The sequence below is a fragment of the Schistocerca piceifrons genome, chromosome 1 (genome assembly GCF_021461385.2).
Source record: "Schistocerca piceifrons isolate TAMUIC-IGC-003096 chromosome 1, iqSchPice1.1, whole genome shotgun sequence".
In the NCBI taxonomy this organism is placed as follows: domain Eukaryota; kingdom Metazoa; phylum Arthropoda; class Insecta; order Orthoptera; family Acrididae; genus Schistocerca; species Schistocerca piceifrons.
Genome location: NC_060138.1, coordinates 233,289,091 through 233,316,549, shown reverse-complemented (window position 1 = coordinate 233,316,549; position 27,459 = coordinate 233,289,091). Strand labels below are relative to the sequence as shown.

Genomic DNA, 27,459 nt, shown 5'->3' with positions numbered 1-27,459 from the left:
CGTGTGAAATACGAGTTTATGTTGCGTATCTATTGACGTGGTCGGAATGTTAGGCCCCTGTCTTCTCCTCACAGGGCTGTTGGTGCACACACTGGACTGCAGTTCGCAGAGCTGGGAGTAGGCGGAACTCGTGCCGCCCGCATCGCCACGAAGGAAGCGCGGCCTGTAGTCCTGACCAGCGGCCGTGACGTGACGTGACGAGCAAGCGCGCTGCATTCCACGAATCCTGCTGGCTTCCTCTAACGACGTCTTCAATGCCGGGATGCCGTTGCTTCCCAAGCCCACCACAGGGGGCGAGCAAACGCTGCACCCCGTGTTGTCTTGCTGCTGCCCTGCACCTGAATTCGCCACCACGTGCACACGGAGTGGGGGCACTGCGGAGGAGGGCACCGCGACACTACCGCACACGTGTTGCTTTCCTTACTGTCATAACCACGCGAAGTAATGCAGTTACTGAGATACAGGACCGCACACTATCTAGGCTGCCGACTAGGGGCATGTCCACAAAAATTTTAAATGAAAGAAGTAAGTCCTCGTTTCAACGTTAGAGCGAGACTTTTTCCCTGTATTATTATTTCATCCCCTACGCCCCACATGGACGAGGGGGCTACCAGCAGTACAGTATCCTGCTCTTCGGCCGAAAGTTTTTACACAATATGTAAAGAAGACATTACAACAAAATTCATGGATACAAAATTTAAAAACGTATTTTAAAATATTTAAACTAGTGGCCATTAAAATTGCTACATCAAGAAAAAATGCAGATGATGAACGGGTATTCATTGGACAAATATATTATACTAGAACTGACATGTGATTACATTTTCACGCAATTTGGGTGCATAGATCTTGAAAAATCAGTACCCAGAACAACCACCTCTGGCAGTAATAACGGCCTTGATACGCCTGGGCATTGAGTCAAACAGAACTTGGATGGCGTGTACAGGTACAGCTGCCCACGCAGCTTCAACACGATACCACAATTCATCAAGAGTAGTGACTGGCGTATTGTGACGAGCCAGTTGCTCGGCCACCATTGACCAGACGTTTTCAATTGGTGAGATATCTGAAGAATGTGCAGGGCAGGGCAGCAGTCGAACATTTTCTGTATCCAGAAAGGCCCGTACAGGACCTGCAACATGCGGTCGCGCATTATCCTGCTCAAATGTAGGGTTTCGCAGGGATCGAATGAAGGGTAGAGCCACGGGTCGTAACACATATGAAATGTAACGTCCACTGTTCAAAGTGCCGTCAATGCGAACAAGAGGTGACCGAGACGTGTAACCAGTGGCACCCTATACCATCACACCGGGTGATACGCTAGTATGGCGGTGACGAATACACGCTTGCAATGTGTGTTCACCGCGATGTCGCCCAACATGGATGCGACCATCATGATGCTGTAAACAGAACCTGGATTCATCCGAAAAAATGACGTTTTGCCATTCGTGCACTCAGGTTCGTAGTGGAGTACACCATCGCAGGCGCTCCTGTCTGTGATGCAGCGTCAAGGGTAACCGCAGCCATGGTCTCCGAGCTGATAGTCCATGCTGCTGCTGCAAACGTTGTCGAACTGTTCGTGTAGATGGTTGCTGTCTTGCAAACGTCCCCATCTGTTGACTCAGGGATCGAGACGTGGCTGCACGATCCGTTACAGCCATGCGGATAAGATGCCTGTCATCTCGACTGCTAGAGATACGAGGCCGTTGGGATTGAGCACGGCGTTCCGTATTACCCTCCTAAATCCACTGATTCCATATTCTGCTAACAGTCATTGGATCTCGTCCAACGCGAGCAGCAATGTCGCGATACGATGAACCGCAATCGCGATAGGCTACAATCCGACCTTTATCAAAGTCGGAAACGTAATGGTACGCATTTCTCCTCCTTACACGAGGCATCACAACAACATTTCACCAGGCAACGCCGGTCATCTGCTGTTTGTGTATGAGAAATCGGTTGGAAACTTTCCTCATGTCAGCACGTTGTATGTGTCGCCACCTTGTGTGGATTCTCTGAAAAGCTAATCATCTGCATATCACAGCATCTTCTTCCTGTCGGTTAAATTTCACGTCTGTAGTACGTCATCTTCGTGGTGTAGCAATTTTAATGGCCAGTAGTGTAAAAAGATGACTATGATGCTATTTAGAAAAACACAATGCTGTTTTCTTCGATTGAAATTTAAAAAATAAACAGTCCAAGGAATAAATATGAAAAAGAAGAAATAGACATTTAAAAGGGGTTGAAAGGACGGCGACAACCATTTAAAAGGAGCACCGCACATTAACTGAAAACCTGAAGCACCTGCGCTGGGTAAAAAATTCTTGGGGAGCTTAAACTTTGGGTGTTCTGTAGAGGAGAAGGGTGTGTTTGTAAAAATATAGGGTGTCCCTCGTACGAGTCGTGAAGCGCATTTTCTCTGGTGTTTCGGGGATATATGCAGTTTCGTTTTTGCGCTGTGTAGCTGGAATCACTCCAAACAAATACTGCTCATCACGTATTTCATACGACACCCGGTGTCGGCGGATAGTAGCGCTTAGTTTCCAGTTACGATCAAAATTATTTGTAAAGCGGATTTTTACGTGCACATTCTATAGAGGGGTCTCACATTAGTCTAGTGCGATATTCGTTTTATCGATGTGTGTTAACAGGAGCCATAAAACACGACGAATAACCAGTACTCCAACAGTGACCAAGCACCGCCCTGGCCCAGCTGACGACATACAGCAATGCTGTTCAGTTGATGCTGGAGTACTATTTATTTTTCATGTTTTAACGCCTCTGTTAATACATATACATAAAACGAATACGTCGCTCGTCGAATGAGCAATTGAAATTCCGCTTTACAAATCATTTTCTTCGTAATGGGAAACTAAGTGGCACTACCTGTCGCAACTAGGCGCCGCATGAAATATGTGACTAGCAGTATTTGTCTGGGCTCAGTCCAGCTACGCATTGCAAATAGGAGGTTGTAAATGCGACTGACGACACTGTTAATCAGTGAAAACTTAAATGAAACGCTTGAATCAGAAGTGGTAATTAATACTGAGCTCTTATAAAAACCAGTCTTTCCATCACTTCTACAGATCTTTTAATATTTTAGGTTGGCAACATGTTAACCACATGACGAATTCTTTTCTAAATGCAACCTGCTAAGGCAAATGGCCGTAGGTTTTTGTGTCATGTTACTTTCATCACACCCGATTCACGGTAGATCGATAGTATACCGGGTGTCTGATCTGTCTTTCACTGTAAGCGTTCGATCGAAAGGTGGCTTCAAAGTTGCTAACATGGACCCTACGAACCAAGGTACAAAGTACCCCTTCACACTGAGTTAAGCTGTGACAAGTATGGACTTGAAGAGACAAATCACTGTGAGTTGGCTTCCCAGAAACAGCATGTTCCAACATACCATCAATCTTCCTCCTGAACACACAAAAGAAGGTAAGGCAGTCATCCTTTCCCATCTCCATCGTGCATAGAATATTGTATTGAATTCAGATGTCCTAAGAAAGCGTTTACATTCCCATCTCTACGAGGCCGAAAACTAGAGGTATCCGAAAAAGAAACCTATGCAAGTTTCAGTGCTACGACTTCAGGGCACAATCCTCGAAATCTTCCATAAACAAATTGGCAGTGATACGAGTAATTGACAAAAAGTTCCCCATCTGTCATATTTATTACCACAAAAATGCATGAGCAGTGATAGTAATTTCATACTGTTTCACAACAATAATTTAAAACCAATTGTGATCTTGGCAAACAAAAAAATGGTTCAAATGGCTCTGAGCACTATGGGACTCAACTGCTGTGGTCATAAGTCCCCTAGAACTTAGAACTACTTAAACCTAACTAACCTAAGGACAGCACACAACACCCAGCCATCACGAGGCAGAGAAAATCCCTGACCCCGCCGGGAATCGAACCCGGGAACCAGGGCGTGGGAAGCGAGAACGCTACCGCACGACCACGAGATGCGGGCTTCTTGGCAAACAGATTTGTAAGAAAAACCATACTGTTACAGTGACCACCGAAGATGCTTTAAAATAAAGCGCAACGGATATGGTACAAATAAGCCTTCATTACAATCGAGAAAGACAGCGCCGGCCGGTGTGGCCGTGCGGTTCTAAGCGCGTCAGTTTGGAACCGCGTGACCGCTACGGTCGCAGGTTCGAATCCTGCCTCGGGCGTGGATGTGTGTGATGTCCTTACGTTAGTTAGGTTTAAGTAGTTCTAAGTTCTAGGGGACTGATGACCTCAGCAGTTAAGTCCCATAGTGCTCAGAGCCATTTTTTTTTTTTTTGAGAAAGACAGCAGATTACAGCTCTTTATTGACACCGCTGAAAAAGAAGGAAATATTAGCTCATGTAATACGTCTGTATGCTACGCGCATGGGTACAGGTCATGCAACCTTTCGAAGATCATTACAAGAGTGCAAGGTACACATCGGCCACCTTCCAAACGTGACGACACTGGGAGTATCCGCTCTCACGAGCGTGCGTGGTTCCATCATAATAACGTTAAAGACACTGCATTCCACACGCAACGTCATTCGCAGATGAAGCCTATTTGCAGCATCCGGGTACTTTACGAGTTGTAATAGTGATGTCTGGGACTATGAGAAACCACGTCAAACTGCTATTAGATCTAATCAATAAAGCTCTTCATAAACATGAAGACTGGAACGGCTGGTAATCGTCTTGTACACTCGCCTCAGTAGCCGATGTCGTTAACGCACGCCTATCTGGAGGTGCTCGGCTCACAGGTTGCCGGTTCGATTCCTGGTAGGGAAGAAATTTTCACAGCCAGTACTTAACCAGCATGAAGAAAGAGAGTTGGTAGCCTAAGTCTCTGACCGTCAGACTGCTTTGATGTCCTGGATTATATTCCAAACCTCTTTGGAGTGTCTTGTGGAGTAAACTTTGTGTGAGGCTATTAATGGTAATCCGTACGTCGGTTTAATCATGATGTGTTTCCGGGTGTTCTGCCGAGTTTGTTTCCAATTCGCTCTCAATTAGGGTTGCACACTACCAAAATTACGTTGCGGTGGTTTTGACACAGTACATAAATGACACAGTAAATGGTAGGATTCCCGGAAGTATTGCTAGCATTGCTAGGGAAAGAAACCTCAATGCACCGAGCGAGGTGGCGCAGTGGTTAGACACTGGACTCGCATTCGGGAGGACGACGGTTCAATCCCGCGTCCGGCCATCCTGATTTAGGTTTTCCGTGATTTCCCTAAATCGCTCCAGCAAATGCCGGGATGGTTCCTCTGAAAGGGCACGGCTGACTTCCTTCCCCATCCTTCCCTAATCCGATGAGACCGATGACCACGCTGTCTGGTCTCCTTCCCCAAACAACCAACCAAACCTCAGTGCAGGCAGTACCCGAGGAGGTCACAGCAGTGGACCGATCGGAGGACACGTGGGACGTGCTGGACGTCCCTCGCATCCCCGCGTCCGATCCCCCACAGTAACGCCCCTTGGCAGCAGCCTCAAGCTGTGTGTCGGAAGCCAACGCAGTCTGAAGCTGTGAGCGAAGGGTCGCCAGCTCAGCTCGCACCTGTACACAACAATTACAGTTCCTATTCATTACTGCACTTCTGCTGTTTGAAGCTCGTAAAAATATGTAAGAAGTGAACGGTGTTCTCGCCTTAGTAGTAGCAGGAACTAGCGGTGAGCTCTCGCTGACGGTCTAACTGACACTGAGCTGTTCTAACCAAACAAACAAAAGCTTGCACGATACGAGAGTCGATACAAAGGTCAATATCTACGGAGGTACTGTACACTACACTTATTGAAATAAAAATGAATACTGTACAATGCTCGAAAGTCACATTTCTGTAGTCAGTCCTCAGCCACATCTGAGTTGCTGCAAAGAGTGTCGACATTGGACAGCAAATAAGTGGAAACATTGATGTACCCTGTAGTACAAAGATTTAGGTCTAGCAAATTCCTGGATACATCATGTGGAGGGCCAACAATGATGCACGGGGTAGGTGGTATGTAGGGGGTTCTTTCTGTTCAGGGTGTGATCTCTTGATTGCACTTAAGGGAATGCTAAATGCAGAAGAATATGGACACATTTTACAGTGCTGTTTAGTAGTATAGGAACAGAATGGAGATGATTGTATCAGCATGACAATGCACCCTGTCATAAAGCAGGATCTGCCCAGAGTCCTGACCTGAACCCAATGGAACACATTGCGGATGAACTAGGTCGTCGACTTTGCTCCAGACCCCAGCGTCCAACATCACCCTCCTATGGTTCTTGATGAGGAAAGGGTTCCCATTCCTCCACATTCATACACCTCACTGAAAGTGTGTCAACCAGAGCCCAAGACATCATAAAGGCGAAAGGTAGGCACACGCGATATTAACGGCCATTAGTAGGTGTCCAGACACTTTTCATCAAGTTGTGTACGCAATTCCATCAAATTTTTGTTGGAAGAGGAAGACAAACAGCAAAAATCTCATTAAAATTGCACTTGGGATGTTCACAGGAACCGATAGCTATTACAATTGCTCAGTTAACAGAATAACGTGGAGCTAGATGTTCTTACCGATGTTTCACTATCTTATAAAGACACAGAAGGACACCACACCCTTATTTTTGGGTGACATTGCCGAACAGGTTGTCAGGAGACTGACACTCAATTTCGACGTGTCATGTTCTTCATTTTACATTGTTAATATTGCAGTAAGTGACATCGTTCGCTACGCTACAATTCTTACTCCGTTTTTGTTTTATGAGGTTTCCATCTGCACAATCGATCTCGTTTTGCTTTGATTGACCCTTTGTTTATGTGACTATTTCTTTTTCAGTACTCGAGCGAGAAACTATTGATATTAACGTCTATATATGTCTGATTATATTATTGACGTACGATCATTTGTAGACTCGCTATTTGTAGCTTACAAATTATGGGAGATGTGCGTAGGCTTCAGCTGCCTAACTACACCTTCCTACCATGTGCTGATCATACACAAAGAAGTTACTCCCCACTACCTCGTCCTTTTCCTATCGTGTCCTCTTTACAGCGCCGTGCACCATATCACCACTGGGGGAACCGAGTCAATGGAGAAATGTAGAATCAAATGATGAAATATTTAAAAATTCTGTATCGATATCTAACCTCTTAAAAATGGAGTTCGAATAGAAATAAAATAATCAATATCTTTGTTCAATAAGTGATCAACTTGTTTGAGATTGAATGCTTTTATATGTATCATCACAATTACACTCCTGGAAATTGAAATAAGAACACCGTGAATTCACTGTCCCAGGAAGGGGAAACTTTATTGACACATTCCTGGGGTCAGATACATCACATGATCACACTGACAGAACCACAGGCACATAGACACAGGCAACAGAGCATGCACAATGTCGGCACTAGTACAGTGTATATCCACCTTTCGCAGCAATGCAGGCTGCTATTCTCCCATGGAGACGATCGTAGAGATGCTGGATGTAGTCCTGTGGAACGGCTTGCCATGCCATTTCCACCTGGCGCCTCAGTTGGACCAGCGTTCGTGCTGGACGTGCAGACCGCGTGAGACGACGCTTTATCCAGTCCCAAACATGCTGAATGAGGGGACAGATCCGGAGATCTTGCTGGCCACGGTAGTTGACTTACACCTTCTAGAGCACGTTGGGTGGCACGGGATACATGCGGACGTGCATTGTCCTGTTGGAACAGCAAGTTCCCTTGCCGGTCTAGGAATGGTAGAACGATGGGTTCGATGATGGTTTGGATGTACCGAGTGTCCCCTCGACGATCACCAGTGGTGTATGGCCAGTGTAGGAGATCGCTCCCCACACCATGATGCCGGGTGTTGCCCCTGTGTGCCTCGGTCGTATGCAGTCCTGATTGTGGCGCTCACCTGCACGGCGCCAAACACGCATACGACCATCATTGGCACCAAGGCAGAAGCGACTCTCATCGCTGAAGACGACACGTCTCCATTCGTCCCTCCATTCACGCCTGTCGCGACACCACTGGAGGCGGGCTGCACGATGTTGGGGCGTGAGCGGAAGACGGCCTAACGGTGTGCGGGACCGTAGCCCAGCTTCATGGAGACGGTTGCGAATGGTCCTCGCCGATACCCCAGGAGCAAAAGTGTCCCTAATTTGCTGGGAAGTGGCGGTGCGGTCCCCTAAGGCACTGCGTAGGATCCTACGGTCTTGGCGTGCATCCGTGCGTCGCTGCGGTCCGGTCCCAGGTCGACGGGCACGTGCACCATCCGCCGACCACTGGCGACAACATCGATGTACTGTGGAGACCTCACGCCCCACGTGTTGAGCAATTCGGCGGTACGTCCACCCGGCCTCCCGCATGCACACTATACGCCCTCGCTCAAAGTCCGTCAACTGCACATACGGTTCACATCCACGCTGTCGCGGCATGCTACCAGTGTTAAAGACTGCGATGGAGCTCCGTATGCCACGGCAAACTGGCTGACACTTACGGCGGCGGTGCACAAATGCTGCGCAGCTAGCGCCATTCGACGGCCAACACCGCGGTTCCTGGTGTGTCCGCTGTGCCGTGCGTGTGATCATTGCTTGTACAGCCCTCTCGCAGTGTCCGGAGCAAGTATGGTGGGTCTGACACACCGGTGTCGATGTGTTCTTTTTTCCATTTCCAGGAGTGTATAATTAATTTCTATTTGCCGTGCGGAGTGCCCGCGCGGTTGAAGGTGTCATGTCACGGATTGCGCGGCCGCTCCCTCCGGAAGTTCGAGTCCTCCTTCGGGCTTGGGTGTGTGCATTGTTCTTAGAATAAGTTAGTTTCAGTTACTTTAAGCACTGTGTAAATCTAGGGACCGATGACCTCAGCAGTTTAGTCCCTTAGGAATTCACACAGAAAAAAAAAATTTCTACTTCGAACCACAGTTTTCCAACCATTGTATTACATGTTGTATTGACCAACCACTCCGGTTTTTTTCCGAAATACCCGGCTGATGGCCGCTGTATGCAATGATGAACTGCTTTAAATATCTTCTGAAATACACTTTAACACACAAAAAAAACGACGTACCACGAAGGACTTACCCGAATGGAACGGAAATTAGTGTGATGCACACACACAGACTGAAGCATTACATGGACAGACCCATATAATTTTATGTAAATTTAACGTCGCAAAAACCACGGAAAGCACTAAAATGTGCACTTATCTATTTATTTAGTGTAAATAACTTCAAATCTAAACAACTTATTTCAATTAATTTTGTGAAATGTAATAATTATTTCGTAAATAATATTTCAAAGATATAGCGGCAGTCAACCTATGCCTCATTGTGATCGACTGTAACATGTTTTTCTTTTTTGTTTTTTGTTTTAGAAAGTAAGTGAAGAGCGTTCCAGCTCGGATCTCTATATACCGGTTAGCTTTTATACTGACTGGAGGCACTATAGATGCATTCCTTGCTTATCAGTAATCTTTCTTTTGCGTAGGCAAATATGATGAACGTGAGATATATTTGCTTTTATTTACAACTTGCTATAGCGTCCCTGAGATTAACTGCCGATCATCACGAAGCGTTTTGCAAAGTTGAATGCAAGTGCAGAACGTTAAATGATCTGGCCACGATCTCCAAGCTGCGATTCCCTTTCGCCGGTAAATAACAGATACAGGCCCCGCAAACTTGATGGTGATATTGAAAGATGTAACCTTTCCTAAATTTTACAGCATTTTCCTACAATTCGGTTTGGCCACTAACAAAAATGCATGCATCAACATCAATGGCTATCTGCTCCAGTTAATTTTAACAGTTTTCCCTTTCCAATGATTAATTCCAATTTCTATTTAAAACCAAATTTTAGTAAACTTGTGTGTGCAGACGCGTCAAGACAAACAAATAGTTACAATTTCGGAAAACTTGAAAGATTTATTCCAGAGAAAGAGCTTCACAAAGTTAGCAAGTCAAAGCGTTGGCCAACCTCTAACCCTTATGCAAGTATTTGTGCGGCTTGACAATGGCTTCTCGGATATGCTCCAAAGGATATCGTGCCACATTCTGTCCAGTTGACGTATTAGATGGACGGCCCTGCCCGCAATGCTCCAAATGTTCTCGATTGGAGAGGAATCGTGCGACCTCGCTGGCCAGACATGGTTTGGCAACCACGAAGATAAACAGTAGAAACTCTAGCCGTATGAAATGTAAGCCCACTTGGATAGCTTGCGCCGGCCGAAGTGGCCGTGCGGTTAAAGGCGCTGCAGTCTGAACCGCAAGACCGATACGGCCGCAGGTTCGAATCCTGCCTCGGGCATGGATGTTTGTGATGTCCTTAGGTTAGTTAGGTTTAACTAGTTCTAAGTTCTAGGGGACTAATGACCTCAGCAGTTGAGCCCCATAGTGCTCAGAGCCATTTGAACCATTTGGATAGCTTGCCATAAAGGACAGCGAAATGGGGTGAAAAAGTTGTCGGCGTACCGCTGTGTTGTAAGGATGCCGCTGATAACCAAAGGGGGCCTGCTATGAAAATAAATGGCACTCTCACTCCTCGTGTGGCAGGCTACTGTCAGGTCGGTATCCTACCCCTGTCTCGGACGTCTTCAGACAAGTCTTGCGATTGGAATCTCATTGACTGGAGTAAGATTGTCTTTAGTGAAGAGTCCCGCTTCGAATTGAGCGCCGATGACCAGCAAAGTCGTGCCTGGAGGCTCTCCGGATAGTGGTGCGATACCAACACAGTCGCCCGCCATACGACCCAACAACCAGGAGTGGCATGCCTCTCTTTTTATAGCAGGACCCCTTTGGCTGCAATCAGCGGCACCCTTACAGCACAGCGGTACGTCGATTTTCTATGCCAAGTTTTGTTGTTCTTCATGGCAAGCCACCCTGGGCCTATATTTCACCAAAATAATGCCCGCCCGCATACGGCGAGAGTTTCTACTGCTTGTCTTCGTGCCTGCCAAACCCTACTTTGGCCAGCAGTGTCACTCTGGATCTCTCCCCACTCGAGAACGTTTGGAGCATTATGAGTAGGGCCCTATAGTCAACTCGGGATTTTGCCGATATGACACGCCACTTGGGTAGAAATGGTTCAAATGGCTCTGAGCACTATGGGACTTAACATCTGAGGTCATCAGTCCCCTAGACTTAGAACTACTTAAACCTAACTAACCTAAGGACATCACACACATCCATGCCCGAGGCAGGGTTCGAACCTGCGACCGTAGTAGCAATGTGGTTCCTAGAACCGCTCGGTCACAACGGCCGGCGCCAATTGAGTAGAACAGAATTAGAATTATATGAATACCTTCAGGTGTTGACGGGCGTTGATATATATCAACGGGGACAGGTGAAAATGTGTGCCCCGACCGCGACTCGAACCCGGGATCCCCTGCTTACATGGCAGGCGCTCTATCCATCTGAGCCACCGAGGACACAGAGGATAGCGCGACTGCAGGGAGTATTTCGCGCACGCCTCCCGCAAGACCCACATTCTCACCTTGTATGCCCACACACTACATTCGTAGTGTCCCACCCCAACACACTCATTACTCGTGGAAGACATTCTTACCAAGACTCGTAAGAGTTCGGGGAATATGTGTGCATCCACACAGAGGAAGAAGGTCGCGGCCGGTGTTGCCAGAACTATATATTTATATGGATATGGTGTCTGTTCTTTCGGACATGTTGAGTAGAACGTGGCATGATATCCCACAGGAGGACATCCAAGAACTCTATCAATGTCAAGCCGAATAACTGCTTGCATAAGGGCCAGAGACTGGCCAAAGCGTTATTGACTTGCTCACTTTGTTAAGGTCCTTCTCTCCAATAAATCATCAATTTTTTCCGAAATTGTAATTATTTGTTTGTCTGTGCCTGTGCATCACACCGATTTTCGATCCATTCGGATAATTCCTTCGTGGTGCGACGTTTTTCTTTTTTCTTTTTTTTTGTCTAAAGTGTATTTCTGAAGATATTTAAAGCAGCTCTTAATTGCATAAAGCCGGGCACTTCGGAAAAAAACGGAATGGTTGGTAAATACAACATGTGATACAATGGAAAATTTTTGTTCGAAACAGAAATTAATTATAACTGTAATGACATACATAAAAGCAATCTGAAACAAGTTGATCATTTGGATGAAGATATTGATTCTCTTATTAACTCCATTTTTAAGAGGTTAGATATCGATACAGAATATTTAAATGCTGATTCTACAATTGATTCTACATACGGGTTCAAACTATTTTATTCTCAATCTTCAATCAGAATGTTTTTAAAAGTCTAGATAAATACTTTCGTTCAGCATTAAGGGTTGTAAATGACGCAACCGAAAACGGGGAAATATGGATTTAAACTTCAATTCCTGTTTGATCCAAGAGAAAGGACAATCGTTTACAAGCTGTATCTAAACACAGATAATTTTTTCCTGATTTTTCAAAAGTCGAATCAACTAAGCTTGTACAATATTAATCTCAAAATTATGTAAAATATTAATTTAAAAATATGTATACACTACTGGAAATGGAAAAAAGAACACATTGACACCGGTGTGTCACACCCACCATACTTGCTCCGGACACTGCGAGAGGGCTGTACAAGCAATGATCACACGCACGGCACAGCGGACACACCAGGAACCGCGGTGTTGGCCGTCGAATGGCGCTAGCTGCGCAGCATTTGTGCACCGCCGCCGTCAGTGTCAGCCAGTTTGCCGTGGCATACGGAGCTCCATCGCAGTCTTTAACACTGGTAGCATGCCGCGACAGCGTGGACGTGAACCGTATGTGCAGTTGACGGACTTTGAGCGAGGGCGTATAGTGGGCATGCGGGAGGCCGGGTGGACGTACCGCCGAATTGCTCAACACGTGGGGCGTGAGTTCTCCACAGTACATCGATGTTGTCGCCAGTGGTCGGCGGAAGGTGCACGTGCCCGTCGACCTGGGACCGGACCGCAGCGACGCACGGATGCACGCCAAGACCGTAGGATCCTACGCAGTGCCGTAGGGGACCGCACCGCCACTTCCCAGCAAATTAGGGACACTGTTGCTCCTGGGGTATCGGCGAGGATCATTCGCAACCGTCTCCATGAAGCTGGGCTACGGTCCCGCACACCGTTAGGCCGTCTTCCGCTCACGCCCCAACATCGTGCAGCCCGCCTCCAGTGGTGTCGCGACAGGCGTGAATGGAGGGACGAATGGAGACGTGTCGTCTTCAGCGATGAGAGTCGCTTCTGCCTTGGTGCCAATGATGGTCGTATGCGTGTTTGGCGCCGTGCAGGTGAGCGCCACAATCAGGACTGCATACGACCGAGGCACACAGGGCCAACACCCGGCATCATGGTGTGGGGAGTGATCTCCTACACTGGCCGTACACCACTGGTGATCGTCGAGGGGACACTGAATAGTGCACGGTACATCCAAACCGTCATCGAACCCATCGTTCTACCATTCCTAGACCGGCAAGGGAACTTGCTGTTCCAACAGGACAATGCACGTCCGCATGTATCCCGTGCCACCCAACGTGCTCTAGAAGGTGTAAGTCAACTACCCTGGCCAGCAAGATCTCCGGATCTGTCCCCCATTGAGCATGTTTGGGACTGGATGAAGCGTCGTCTCACGCCGTCTGCACGTCCAGCACGAACGCTGGTCCAACTGAGGCGCCAGGTGGAAATGGCATGGAAAGCCGTTCCACAGGACTACATCCAGCATCTCTACGATCGTCTCCATGGGAGAATAGCAGCCTGCATTGCTGCGAAAGGTGGATATACACTGTACTAGTGCCGACGTTGTGCATGCTCTGTTGCCTGTGTCTATGTGCCTGTGGTTCTGTCAGTGTGATCATGTGATGTATCTGACCCCAGGAATGTGTCAATAAAGTTTCCCCTTCCTGGGACAATGAATTCACGGTGTTCTTATTTCAATTTCCAGGAGTATATTACGTAACTTAATAACATAATTAATCAAATGCATTGAAATACTATTTGTTGCAATTTTTACATTTTCCCTTCTTCTTCCTTTCCCCTTGTTTCTTCATTTTCAAATCGAATGTTATTGCATTTGTTTTTGCAAACACTTCTAACTGAATCCTATATAATCCACATGACGAAAAAATCTGAAAAACCAGTTGTAATGAAGTAAGTAAGGTTTTCGACCGTACCACGAATGATCTCTGTAGGATGTGAACTATCACATCACCAGAAAAAATGCTATGTGTCTCAAAGTTTTAGCGGAAAACTGGTGTAAAATGGCTCTGAGCACTATGGGACTTAACATCAGAGGTCATCAATCCCCTAGAACGTAGAACTACTTAAACCTAACTAACCTACGGACATCACACACATCCATGCCCGAGGCAGGATTCGAACCTGCGACCGTAGCGGTCGCGCGGTTCCAGACTGAAGCGCCTAGAAAAACTGGTGAGAATACGACATTAAGGTAACAAAATACACTTCTAGACCAAATAGTTTTCATTTTACAGAAGAAAAAAATAGTATTTTCTGCTAATTCTGGGTAGAGAGGGGGCGGTTGTCCCCTAGTAAAAATATGAACTTTGATTTCTTTGTAATCATCCCGCTGCCTACGCAGTATTTAATGCGTTGAAAGTGCTTGTCCGTCACTTAAATACCGAAGCCTTCCTAACTCTTTTTTTTTTATCGCAGCCTATATATTTGACAATATACGTAGAAACTGTATCCCAGTACAGAGTACACACCTACTCTGAGAACCAAGCTTCCTCAGGTCCATTCTTCGCTCAGTAAAATTACCATTCACAGAGCTTTTTGGCTATCCGGTAGCGGGTGACGTCACCGTGTTCCCTACCGCACGCACGCTGGCAGGAACAAAGCCCTTGTGTGTGCGCTGCCCATCTGTCAGGGAAGATCGGCAGCTCTGTCCTCGCACAAAGCAGCGCTCCGGCAGCGAACTACGCCTGCCGTAATTATGCCCCACTACAGCTGCAGTGGAACCACAACATTCTTTCCCTCCTAAAAAGGTAGCAAGGAAATTGATATTAACATACTACACGAGCAGGAGCTTCACTTAAAGTTGTCTTGCAGCTAACGTAAGTTAAAGGCAACCAAGAAATGTCGTGCGACCACAGTGAAAGCTTTTAGAATGCTTTTAGGTAGGGCATCAAACTGTTGCCTTCATTATGAGAGCTACCTCGTAGGTTTGGGTAGTTGGTGTTGCAGCTGTGCATAATTTGTTATAACCGTTCATTTAACGCTAGAACAAGTTATAACTTCAGCATTAGTATTCGTATTTGTAGCAGCAACGAATAAGAGCTCGTAGCGATAGGTAGCAAAGATATTTTATTATTGTACACTTAGGGCAGCTGAACATGAAGTGTAATAGTCGCGATAGGACTTGTTGTTCTTCTTCTTTTCTTTCTTCTTATTCATCTCTTTGTTAATTTAGGCCTTATTTTACCGTGCGATATCTTTATAATCAAAAAAGTTACGGTCGTATGGAAGTACAAAAAAACTTAGATATAGTAAGTTCTTAAGGTGGTGCTTCTTGCACTTGCTTGAAGGATAAATAGCGAACGATGTTGCATCGTTGTGAGGTAGTGGACTCGCGTTCTAGGCGACGAGTGTTCGAAGTCCTATTCAGCCATCCAGATGTAGCTATCCCGCAATTTCCCTGAATCAGTCATGAGAAACGGTTGCATGATTCCTTTTAGACGAACACTGACAACCTCTCTCCTCTCCGAGCTTCTGAAGTCCTATTTTCCTTACATACCTCCTTCCTTTCTGCATTTCAGAAGGCACGTCTAATATTACAGATAATCTAAATACCAAAAAAAAAAAAAAAAAAAAAAAAATTGGGGTATGGTGTGTGTTGCTGTATACATTTTCGGTATACCAACATCACACTGGTCTGTAAGAAATGAAAAAGTATTTTATAACACTTACTTTTTATGTGTTATCAATTAGTCGCACTGAATTTAATTGTAGCACTATAGGATAGACTTGTTATATTGTGTCATTGGATTGTAAGATTTGAAATAGGACATTGTAATTTCCCGTTCAGTAATATGTAACGAGTTTTGGATAACGACTTTATGGTCACTGTTTATTTTGTCCAGCACTCTTCATATTATATTACGTAATTAGAGAGATAGTTTTTATAAGATTAAACGCTGAACGTCACAAATAGGTTAAGACACTTCATTCATATTCGAGCATCAACCTTAACTTGCGCCGGCCGCTGTGGTCGAGCGGTTCTTGGCGCTTCAGTCCGGCTCAGACGGCCATAGACACGGGTTCTCAGATAGATGCCGTGTTCTTGACTTCCGCAAGGCGTTCGATACAGTTCCCCACAGTCGTTTAATGAACAAAGTAAGAGAATATGGACTATCAGACGAATTGTGTGATTGGATTGAAGAGTTCCTAGATAACAGAACGCAGCATGTCATTCTCAATGGAGAGAAGTCTTTCGAAGTAAGAGTGATTTCAGGTGTGCCGTAGGGGAGTGCAGTAGGACCGTTGCTATTCACAATATACATAAATGACCTTGTGGATAACATCGGAAGTTCACTGAGGCTTTTTGCGGATGATGCTGTGGTATATCGAGAGGTTGTAACAATGGAAAATTGTACTGAAATGCAGGAGGATCTGCAACGAATTGACGCATGGTGCAGGGAATGGCAATTGAATCTCAGTGTAGACAAGTGTAATGTGCTGCGAATGCATAGAAAGAAAGATCCTTTATCATTTAGCTACAATATAGCAGGTCAGCAACTGGAAGCAGTTAATTCCATAAATTATCTGGGAGTAGGCATTAGGAGTCATTTAAAATGGAATGTTCATATAAAGTTGATCGTCGGTAAAGCAGATGCCAGACTGAGATGCTTTGGAAGAATCCCACGGAAATGCAATCCGAAAACAAAGGAGGTAGGTTACCGTACACTTGTCTGTCCACTGCTTGAATATTGCTCAGCGGTGTGGGATCCGTACCAGATAGGGTTGATAGAAGATTAGAGAAGATCGAACGGAGATCAGCGCGCTTCGTTACAGAATCATTTAGTAATCGCGAAAGCGTTACGGAGATGATAGATAAACTCCAGTGGAAGACTTTGCAGGAGAGACGCTCAGTAGCTCGGTACGGGCATTTGTTGAAGTTTCGAGAACATACCTTCACCGAGGAGTCAAGCAGTATATTGCTCCGTCCTATGTAAATCTCGCGAAGAGACCATGAGGATAAAATCAGAGAGATTAGAGCCCACACAGAGGTATACCGACAGTCTTTCTTTCCACGAACAATACGAGACTGGAATGGAAGGGAGAACCGATAGAGGTACTCAAAGTACCCTCCGCCACACACCGTCAGGTGGCTTGCGGAGTATGGATGTAGATGTAGAGAACCGTGCTGCTGCTACGGTCGCAGGTTCGAATCCTGCATCGGGCATGGATGTGTGTGATGTCCTTAGGTTACTTAGGTTTAAGTAGTTCTAAGTCTAGGGGACTGATAACCTCAGATGTTAAGTCGCATAGTGCTTAGAGGCATTTGAACCATTTGAACCTTAACTAGCCGCGACTTGTTGTGAGCAGGCAGCGTCCAGTAGTGGATGTGGAGCCGCAGTGTGTCGGCGTTGTTCTGCCACAAACCACAATGGAGCAACATCTCAAAATCAGACATTCAAGACATTCTTTAGAATGTTTTTCGGAAGAAAAAAGTGTGTGTGATTTTTGTCCCGTACACGTTCAATCCTCAACAACAACAACGACGAGAGGACGCCTACTGCGACTTGATTGAAATGTAGAAGGCGGACGATTCTCTGCTGTAAAAAATCATTACGGCTGACGAGACTTTGTGTAATCAATACGAACCTACCACAAGCCGACAAAATGGAGAACTTGACATGAAAGATCAAAGCTTTGACGATGTAACCGACATTCACGTCAATGTGACGCGCGAACTAAACAAAACCCGAAAGGAAAACTCTTCTGACAGTTTCACAAAGTTGTATGAACGTTGTGTGCTTTATAACCAAGTGGGAGAGGAGGAGGGGGGGGGGGAGGCTATGTAGAACACCTGAAATATTAAAACCACCATCTTAACTTTCTCTGCTTTTTACTAACCCAGTCTCTAAACTTTTCGGGCTGATGGGTACTTTAGTCTACTCTGCGCGCAGACGTGAAGTACGTTCCGCAAAACGCATAGCGATGCTATTTAACTAAGCCCTAGAGGTGCAAAATGCATTCCCACAATTGAATCATAGTAAAAATATAAATGCTGGTAAATAAATACTTTGTTCATAAAGGACTGATTGTAAAGGGCTGTGGCTGATAAAATAATTCATGTGAAAAGTCATAACGTCACTAATTTACTGCTTCAGTCACTTATTTTAATTTTAAACACCAACAGTCTTTTCAATGTTCATTCCCCCACTACCAGGTCGATTAAGATGTTCCACGATATAAAAAAAATTTTGCCCACTTGAAGATGATGGCACGAACACTGAAACAAATACTGGTGTTCGGAACTAAATCGATAAGTTTTTTGATGTAATTTCGATAAAAGGTGGTAGAAGCAAGGCGACGAGAACCAGTACCATCACGTACGTATTAAATGCTACACACAGGGTGTCTCAGAAATGTCCAGACAAACTTCGAGGAGTTGTAGAGGGCGTCGAGAGGAATAAACAGAGGGGAGGAACCTCTGTCCGGAAACACCATCCAGTGACTCTACAGTGTGTCGTAGTTATAGGAGTAGGCGCCTGCCACAGCAAGCGTGACTGTACGCTGACGAACTGTTGGCGAAACTTCTCGCTATGCTGTTTTTTTTTTTTTAATTCCGTGTTCGCGACTGATTGCCACGATTGCCTGTGGAGAAGATGGAGCCCGCTGCTTCGCAGAAAGGCCTCGTGTGTTATAAATGCGACGCTCTGTTCCCTTGGTGGACGACAGTTTCGACAACCAGTTTCCATCTGCAGTTCATTTTTGCCCTGTGTACCGAAAAGGGATGGATATTTTAGAGTGTCCTGGAAAAGAATAAACTGCCAATGGAAAGCCGTGCCCGAAACCGTCTTCCACCGAGGGAACAGAGCATCGCATTAATAGAGGACAGCGCCTTTCTACGCCACAGCTACCTCCACCTTCAGCTGGCGATCGTGGCAATCAATCGCGATCACTGAAAAACAAACAACATTGAGAGACGTTCCGCCTACGGTCCGTCGGCATACACGGTCACGTTTGCTGCCGATGGGGTGGCCTAGCAGCAGGCGCTACTGCTCTGCAGCGCCGTTAGAGAACCCTCGATTTGATCCTCAAGAACTCCTCGTACTACCACTCGAAGTTCGGCTCAATATATCTAGGACATCCTGCATATATAAATAAACTACACACTTAAAAAAAGTTTTGCATCACCTCGGTTCCGAGAGTTCCTGAACCTGTACAGAAAACTGGAATAGAGATCAACATAAACATTATTTCTGCCCTTCTTATTGATCATGAAAACCACACATTGCATGTTGTACCACCATACAGCGAGACCTTCAGAGGTGTACTGTACACACTGGTACCTCTAATACCCAGTAGCACGTCCTCTTACATTGATGCATGCCTGTATTCGTTGTAGCATACTATCCACAAGTTCATCAAGGCACTGTTGGTCCATGTTGTCCCACTCCTCAACGGCGATTCGGCGTAGATCCCTCAGAGCGGTTGGTGGGTCACGTCGTCCACAAACAGCCCTTTTCAATCTATCCCAGGCATGTTAGATAGGGTTCATGTCTGGAGAACGTGCTGGCCACTCTAGTCGAGCGATGTCGTTATCCTGAAGGAAGTCATTCACAAGATGTGCACGATGGGGGCGCGAATTGTCGTCCATGAAGACGAATGCCTCGCCAATATGCTGCCGATATGGTTGCACTATCAGTCGGAAGATGGCATTCACATATCGTACAGCCTTTACGGCGCCTTCCATGAACACCAGCGGCGTACGTCGGGCCACATAATGCCACCCCAAAATAGTAGCGAAACTCGACATTGCTGCACTCGCTCGACAGTGTGTCTAAGGCGTTTAGCCTAACCGGGTTGCCTCCAGACACATCTCCGAAGATTGTCTGTGCTTGAAGGCATATGCGACCATCGGTGAAGAGAACGTGACGCCATTCCTGAGCGGTCCATTCGGCATGTTGTTGGGCCCATCTGTATCGCACTCCATGGTGTCGTGGTTACAAAGATGGACCTCGCCATGGACGTCGGGAGTGAAGTTACACGACGTTCTGTGGCAGCACGGAAAGCATTATTCAACGTGGTGGCGTTTCTGTCAGGGTTTTTCCGAGCCATAATCCTTAGGTAGCGGTTGTCCACTGCAGTAGTAGCCCTTGGGCGGCCTGAGCGAGGCATATCATCGACAGTTCCTGTCTCTCTGTATCTCCTCTATGTCCGAATAACATCGCTTTGGTCACTCCGAGACGCCTGGACACTTCCTTGCTGAGAGCCCTTCCTGGCACAAAGTAATGATGCGGACGCGGTCGAACGGCGGTATTCACATTCTAGGCATGGTTGTACCACAGACAAGACGAGCCGTGTATCTCCTTTTTCTGGTCGAGTGATCGGAACTGATCGGCTGTCGAACTCCCTCCGTCCAACAGGCGTCGCTCATGCATGGTTGTTTACATCTTTGGACATCCCTGACATCTCAGAACAGTCAAAGGGACTGTGTCCGTGATACAATATCCACAACCAACGTCTACCTTCAGGAGTTCTGGGTACCAGGGTGATGCAAAACTTTTTTTGATGTGTGTATTTGCCATCTCTCAGTAATGTGCAAAATATTCGCTACACGTGCACAGAAAAACACCATTAGCTAGTAATCAGGTAAAGTAACAAATGGATATATCTAGAACGATGGACCTTTCGCAGATTGTGAAAGAAACTCTTTATTGTGTAATCAATTAACACTTTGCTCAATGTCATACGTTCTGAGAAGTTTTCACTCAGTTTTAACAAAATCAATAGAAGCAACTGTAGAGAAAGAAAGGCACTTACGTCATCCAATGTAAGTCTGTTCCACAACATAGGTATTAAGTGTTGAAACTTCAATAGGTGAATGGGAAATGAGTGGGTAGTCAGGCACGGAGATTACTGAAACTGTTGGTCACTTTTAAGCAATACTTCTTGACGCCTAAAGAGCAAAAAGTAAGCCAGTTCAAGTGTTAAAGGAACACATTTACTACAGCAGTTACTTTTTGATGATAGTTTACTGCCCCAAGGCAGTGGGTTCACTAACGCACACCTTAGTTGTGATATTCGACTATGAGTATCCATTTTGAATCATGCTGGTTGCAGAATTTTTCACTATCTGTATTTGGCCGGCATGGAGATGCGTGGTGATGGCAGTGTTAAGTTCCTGATAGCCAGTCTCGGGGCCAACGCCCTGAACTAAATTCCAAACGTGTCGGCAGTGTCTCATGGAGCGAGGACATGTGACCCTGATGATGTTGACTCACGTGATGGGGACGATATACCTGGCAGTCCCCTTGCTGCCCATCGAGATGTGTATGCTATGTGCGGGCATAGAGTTTCACCCTGTGCTTTCATCATACAACACTAATTCGACGCCAAACTATTCATCCAATTAGTACAGTCGCCTCCACTCAACACAAGGGCGGCCATACCTGTGGCCTAGGGCGGCCCCAGACCCTCACCCCCCAACTTCTCTCAGGGAAAGGAAAAAATATATTGTAATCAGGTGCTTTTATTTCAAGAAAAGATTTAAAAGTCAGTATTACACAGGCTTTTACCACTGTTGGATCTGAAAATTTTTTTGGCTTTTCACAAGTCGCCAGTAAACTTCCAAAATATTAAAAATAGACACTACCCCCAGGACTAGCCCGCCTCCTCCCCCCTCCCCATACGTAATATCGTATGGGCGTCCTTGACTCAGATACACTTAAGGCATAATTCTCATGTTCCGCGTGGAAAAAAGTCACTGTGCGCGGATGAAGAAAGTCGTTAGAAATTAGATGGATGAACAACCACTCTGTGTCTACCAGTCAACAATAACTTACGACTTATTTTGTTTATATCGTTGGGCACTGGTACAGAATCACTTCAGCAAGGGATCCAACACCATGATATAGCAGATTCGAAAGGAGCCGTGTAAATCAGTTACAGAAAAACTATAATAATGTGTAATCAAACGGCGTAAGTTATTAATGAAATTATCCGGGCAAGTTATGAGTTAGAGAATTTAGGGTAGTTGAAGACAATGGCAGGACTGCCAGTAAAAGAATTAATTACAATAGTAAAACTAGCCTGGAAAGTTTCTGGTAAGCTAAATACTGAACAGATTTTTTGTAATTAAATTTAAAATGTGTCTGCAGCCGAGCGTTTTACGATCACCATGCATTACTGGCTTTTGCTTATGGACATTATAGCGATTTCTCTGAAAAGATAGATACATGATAAAAGTACAAGGAGATATAGAGCGAGGAAAAATGGATCAAGGAACAGAGATGTAATTCTCACAGTATTGCAAAACAAATGGGGTGGTGTTACACACTCCTGGGCAAGCGGTTGGCAGAAGGATAAAGGAACTTCCTTGCTAGTTTGGATCAGAAGAAACAGAGAATGACTCAATGGAAGGCGAGTAGGTGACGTTAGAGAAAATGCATGAACGACATGGATGGGTGGAGTTGAAAACATTAATGTGCACGGAGGTCTAAAGAAGACCTGCATCCAGCAGTTTTTACGTGTGTATGATACAAATTCCATGACAAAACTCTGATAAAAAATTACGGAGAAAAAAGAAACATATGGATTTTTGCGCCATTGTTACGGTTGTTTTATGTGCTGCACTGTTATACAACAGTACGAGGGCGTGCTGAATTTTTGATGTGAAACAACCGTAACATGTTTATTCTAGATATAGAAATAAAAATTTTGAGGTTCGTAAGTAGGTCTGCCTTCCATAACAATGAACATGCTGTTTTATCTTGGATCAGAAAAAAGACGGAAAATGCCACTCGTGTGTGCCGTACCGCCTTCCTTTGTATGTGTAATAACAAAAAACTTGCCTTTTTATGTCCTCTGCTGTTTATCTAAATAGTGAAGTAAGCTGATACCTGAAAGGATATATGTATTACATACCACGTAATTTTATATAATTATAAAATACATTTTAATTGCCGGTCGTGGACGCTGAATAGAATACGAAAAGAACCAGAAGTCCAGAGTTCGAAAAAGGTTTGAAACAGATCTAGAATGGGCGTGCGTAGCGAACGAAACGAACAACTCGAAACTGAACTAAATAGGAGCGGTCGGCAGTGGAACTGCAGCCAGTGGCCACGCGAAGAACGACGAGTCCGGTCGAGGGAGACCGAGACCGAGACAGACGGGAACGTGACGGAGGCTGGAACGAGACCGTCCGACGTGCAGTTGCGGGAACGAGACCGACCGTTTCCCGTTCAAAAATGGTTCAAATGGCTCTGAGCACTGTGGGACTTAACTTCTGAGGTCATCAGTCCCCTAGAACTTAGAACTACTTAAACCTAACTAACCTAAGGACATCACAAACATCCATGCCCGAGGCAGGATTCGAACCTGCGACCGTAGCGGTCGCGCGGCTCCAGACTGTAGCACCTAGAACCGCTCGGCCACTTCGGCCGGCCCGTTTCCCGTTCCCCGGAACTACAAGTAGAAAGGCGTGACCGAAGTGAACTATGAAAGATCGTTTCTTAGAATTCGTTCCTCGCTCCTTCCGTTCATCTTGGTGAACCGTTCCTTTGGACCCGTTAGTTCGCGAACGACCCATCTCTAAAAGTAACCACGCCTGCAATAAACAAAGCACTCTACATACCAACATTTGCAGCGGTGACTGGTAAATCACAACGTTCTACGCACTAGTCGAGAAGACGAGCCACTGAACACACACTATTTTATCCATGGTACTCTAGTTGAATTCTGCACTTGTTATTCAATGAAACGTTGTTAAGGTCGACTGCAACAAGCCATGACTACTTATAAGAAGCTTCATTTTATTACCATGGCCGATTTCGCATCATTATGTCCGTCTTAATACGCCTGTACTTTTTTAGTGGTGCAAGAATCGACAGTAGTATGTTGTCCGCTCCTGTACTAAATAAGTACTCAGCGACAGTTCATTCGAATAATAGAAAAATGCGCTACCGTGCTTGCAGCTCATAGAACAAATGTAAGTATACGAAGGTTACTGTCTTTATACGTTTTAATTGTATGCTCACAGCACATTTTTCTATACTTTATCATACATGTCTTCCTTATAGCACATAAAAACGAGGTAACTCCTTACATTTCTTATGGAGTACATGAGCAGACGAGATTCTGCTGCCTGTGACATGGGCATTATGGTTCGAAACTGCTCGTGGGAAGCTCCGTGAAAGTAGGATAGTGCAGTGCCTGTGTTATTATCTACATCTACATCTACGTGATTACTCTGCTATTCACAATAAAGTGCCTGGCAGAGGGTTCTATGAACCACCTTCATGCTGTCTCTCTACCGCTCCACTCTCGAACGGCGCGCGGGCAAACGAGCAGTTAAATTTTTCTGTGCGAGCCCTGATTTCTCTTATTTTATCGTGATGATCATTTCTTCCTATGTAGGTGGGTGCCAACAGAATCCTTTCGCAATCGGAGGAGAAAACTGGTGATTGAAATTGCATGAGAAGATCCAGTCGCAACGAAAAACGCCTTTGTTTTCATGATAGCCACTCCAATTCACGTATCACGTATGTGGCACTGTTTCCCCTACTTCGCGATAATACAAAACGAGCTGCCTTTCTTTGTACTTTTTCGATGTCAACCGTCAGTCCCACCTGATACGGATCCCACACCGCACAGCAGTACTCCAGAACAGGGCGTACAAGCGTAGTGTTAGCAGTCTCTTTGGTAGACCTGTTGCACCTTCTAAGTGTTCTGTCAATGAATCACAGTCTTTGGTTTGTTCTACTCACAATATTATCTATGTGATCGTTCCAATTTAGGTTATTTCTAATTGTAATCCCTAAGTATTTAGCTGAATTCACAGCCCTCAGATTTGTGTGACTTATCGCGTAATCGAAATTCAGCTGATTTCTTTTAGTACTCATGTGAACAACTTCGCAATTTTCTTTATCAGGGTCAAATGCCACTTTTCGGACCATACAGATGTCTTATTTAAGTCATTTTGCAAGTCATTTTGATCATCTGATGACTTTACAAGACGGTAAATGACAGCATAATCTGCAAACAATCTAAGACGGTTACTCAGATTGTCTCCTATGTCATTAATATTGATCAGGAACAATAGAGGGCCTATAACTCTTCCTTGGGGAACGCCGGATATTACTTCTGTTTTACTCGGTGACTTTCCGTCTATTACTACAAACTGTGACCTTTCTGACAGGAAATCACGAATCCAGTCGCACAACTGAGACGATACTCCGTAGGCACGCAGTTTGATTAGAAGACGCTTGTGAGGAACGGTGTCGACAGCCTTCTGGAAATCTAAAAATATGGAATCAATTTGACATCCCCTGTTGATAGCACTTATTACTTCATGAGTATAAAGAGCTAGTTGTGTTTCACAAGAACGATATTTTCTGAATCCGTGCTGACTATATGTCAATAAATCGTTTTCTTCGAGGTACTTCATAATGTTCGAATACAGTATATGTTCTAAAACCCTACTGCAAATCGACGTTAGTGATATAGACCTGTAATTCAGCGGATTACTCCTACTTCCCTTTTTGGGTATTGGTGTGACTTGAGCAATTTTCCAGTCTCTAGGTACGTATCTTTCTGTGAGCGAGTGGTTGTATATAATTGCTAAATATGGAGCTATTTTATCAGCATACTCTGAGAGGAACCTGACTGGTATAAAATCTGGACCGGAGGCCTTGCCTTTATTAAGTGATTCAAGCTGCTTTGTTTCACCGATGTAAAATTCATTCTGACATGCAATATCGTAATTAACCGCCGACACCGGTAATGCGTCTTTCAAGTAAAATGTCTCCACTGTACGGGAATATATATGTAATGGTTGTACGAGTACAGGAAGTTGACACATGGTTGACGGGCCGCGAGTAGTGCTCGGGTAGCCAAGTGGTAGGCGACTGCTCGTGATAAGCGGGAAATCCAGTTCGGTGTCCCGGTATGGCACCAATATTCATTGTCGTCATTCCATTAAAGAGCCAATGGTGGTTTATATTCCCAACTGCGTATACATTTAATGTGCTTCCTAAAAATGTCTGTGTCTTGTTGCAATCTCCCTAAACGTTTTTCACTCAAAGTGCGTTTATACAGTATACACAGCAAAAGAAAATCTTCATTCTTCACTCAGGAGACAGTCGGTCCTAGGAGCAGAACACTACAAACCGCCTGCACAGTGCTACATATCACTATTGATGTTTTAGGTTGCAAGACAACGCGACTTATGCACTCACAAATTAACGCTGTCAGTGACAATTTTATTCTGGGCGACAATGCGAGTTGACAGTAACTCATCAGTAACTACGCTTCCACTCATTTCACTTGATGACGGCGAGAGCAACGAAACGCACTGCGGTCTATTACGGACGAAATAAGACGTGTTACAGCAACGTTTAACGCTGTTTGCATGGTCGCCTGGTGATGAGATGAGGCTCGAAACACGCAGTGACGAATTAAGCATGGTAATAAAGTGAACCAAAGCGTAAATTTACGCGTGTTTTACGGCTGGTATCGGCATTAAAAACCAGTAGGACATGGAACTGCATAAGGCGAGTGGCAATGGCTGTAATTACGTTACCTTTCTCAGAAGACTCTGGGCTCTCGCGGTAGTGAGGTACGAGTTCCCGCCGTCCACGCCTGCGTCTCCGGCGACCGCTACCGCCGAATGGATTACCGCGTTCCCGCGTTGTGCATCCAGAGCGCCGTGCGGCACTGACTCACCACAGCAGCGAGAGAGAGCCAGGGAGAGCCAGGGACTGGGAAAACGTACAACGCCGCCACCTGCCCGGCTCTACACCTGTTGCTGGCCTGCGCGACGCGCGTCAAAGATCCAGCCACTAGGGGTGGTCCAAACGGTTATTTCGGAGTATCATTTATCGCGATTACCGTTACTTTACATTTTACAGACGAATGGACGAACTGGTAGAAGCCGAAGTCGGGGAAGATCAGTTTGGATTCCGTAGAAATGTTGGAACACGTGAGGCAATACTGACCCTACGACTTATCTTAGAAGATAGATTAAGAAAAGGAAAACCTACGTTTGTAGCATTTGTAGACTTAGAGAAAGCTTTTGACAATGTTGACTGGAATACTCTCTTTCAAATTCTGAAGGTGGCAGGGGTAAAATACAGGGAGCGAGAGGCTATTTACAATTTGTACAGAAACCAGATGGCAGTTATAAGAGTCGAGGGACATGAAAGGGAAGCAGTGGTTGGGAAGGGCGTGAGACAGGGTTGTAGCCTACCCCCGATGTTACGATGTTATTCAATCTGTATATTGAGCAAGCAGTGGAGGAAACAAAAGAAAAACTCGGATTAG

General features: G+C 45.4%; 1 protein-coding gene across 1 annotated transcript in view; it reads right to left on the bottom strand.

Annotated features, from left to right (window-relative positions):
- Nucleotides 1-26,749, bottom strand: part of LOC124787315 (TNF receptor-associated factor 4) — a 419,684-nt gene extending 392,935 nt beyond the window's left edge. Inside the window, exon 1 of the mRNA XM_047254331.1 lies at nt 26,720-26,749. The gene's annotated coding sequence lies outside the window, so the exon portion shown is untranslated. The remainder of the gene's footprint in view (nt 1-26,719) is intronic.
- Nucleotides 26,750-27,459: the final 710 nt, after the last annotated feature.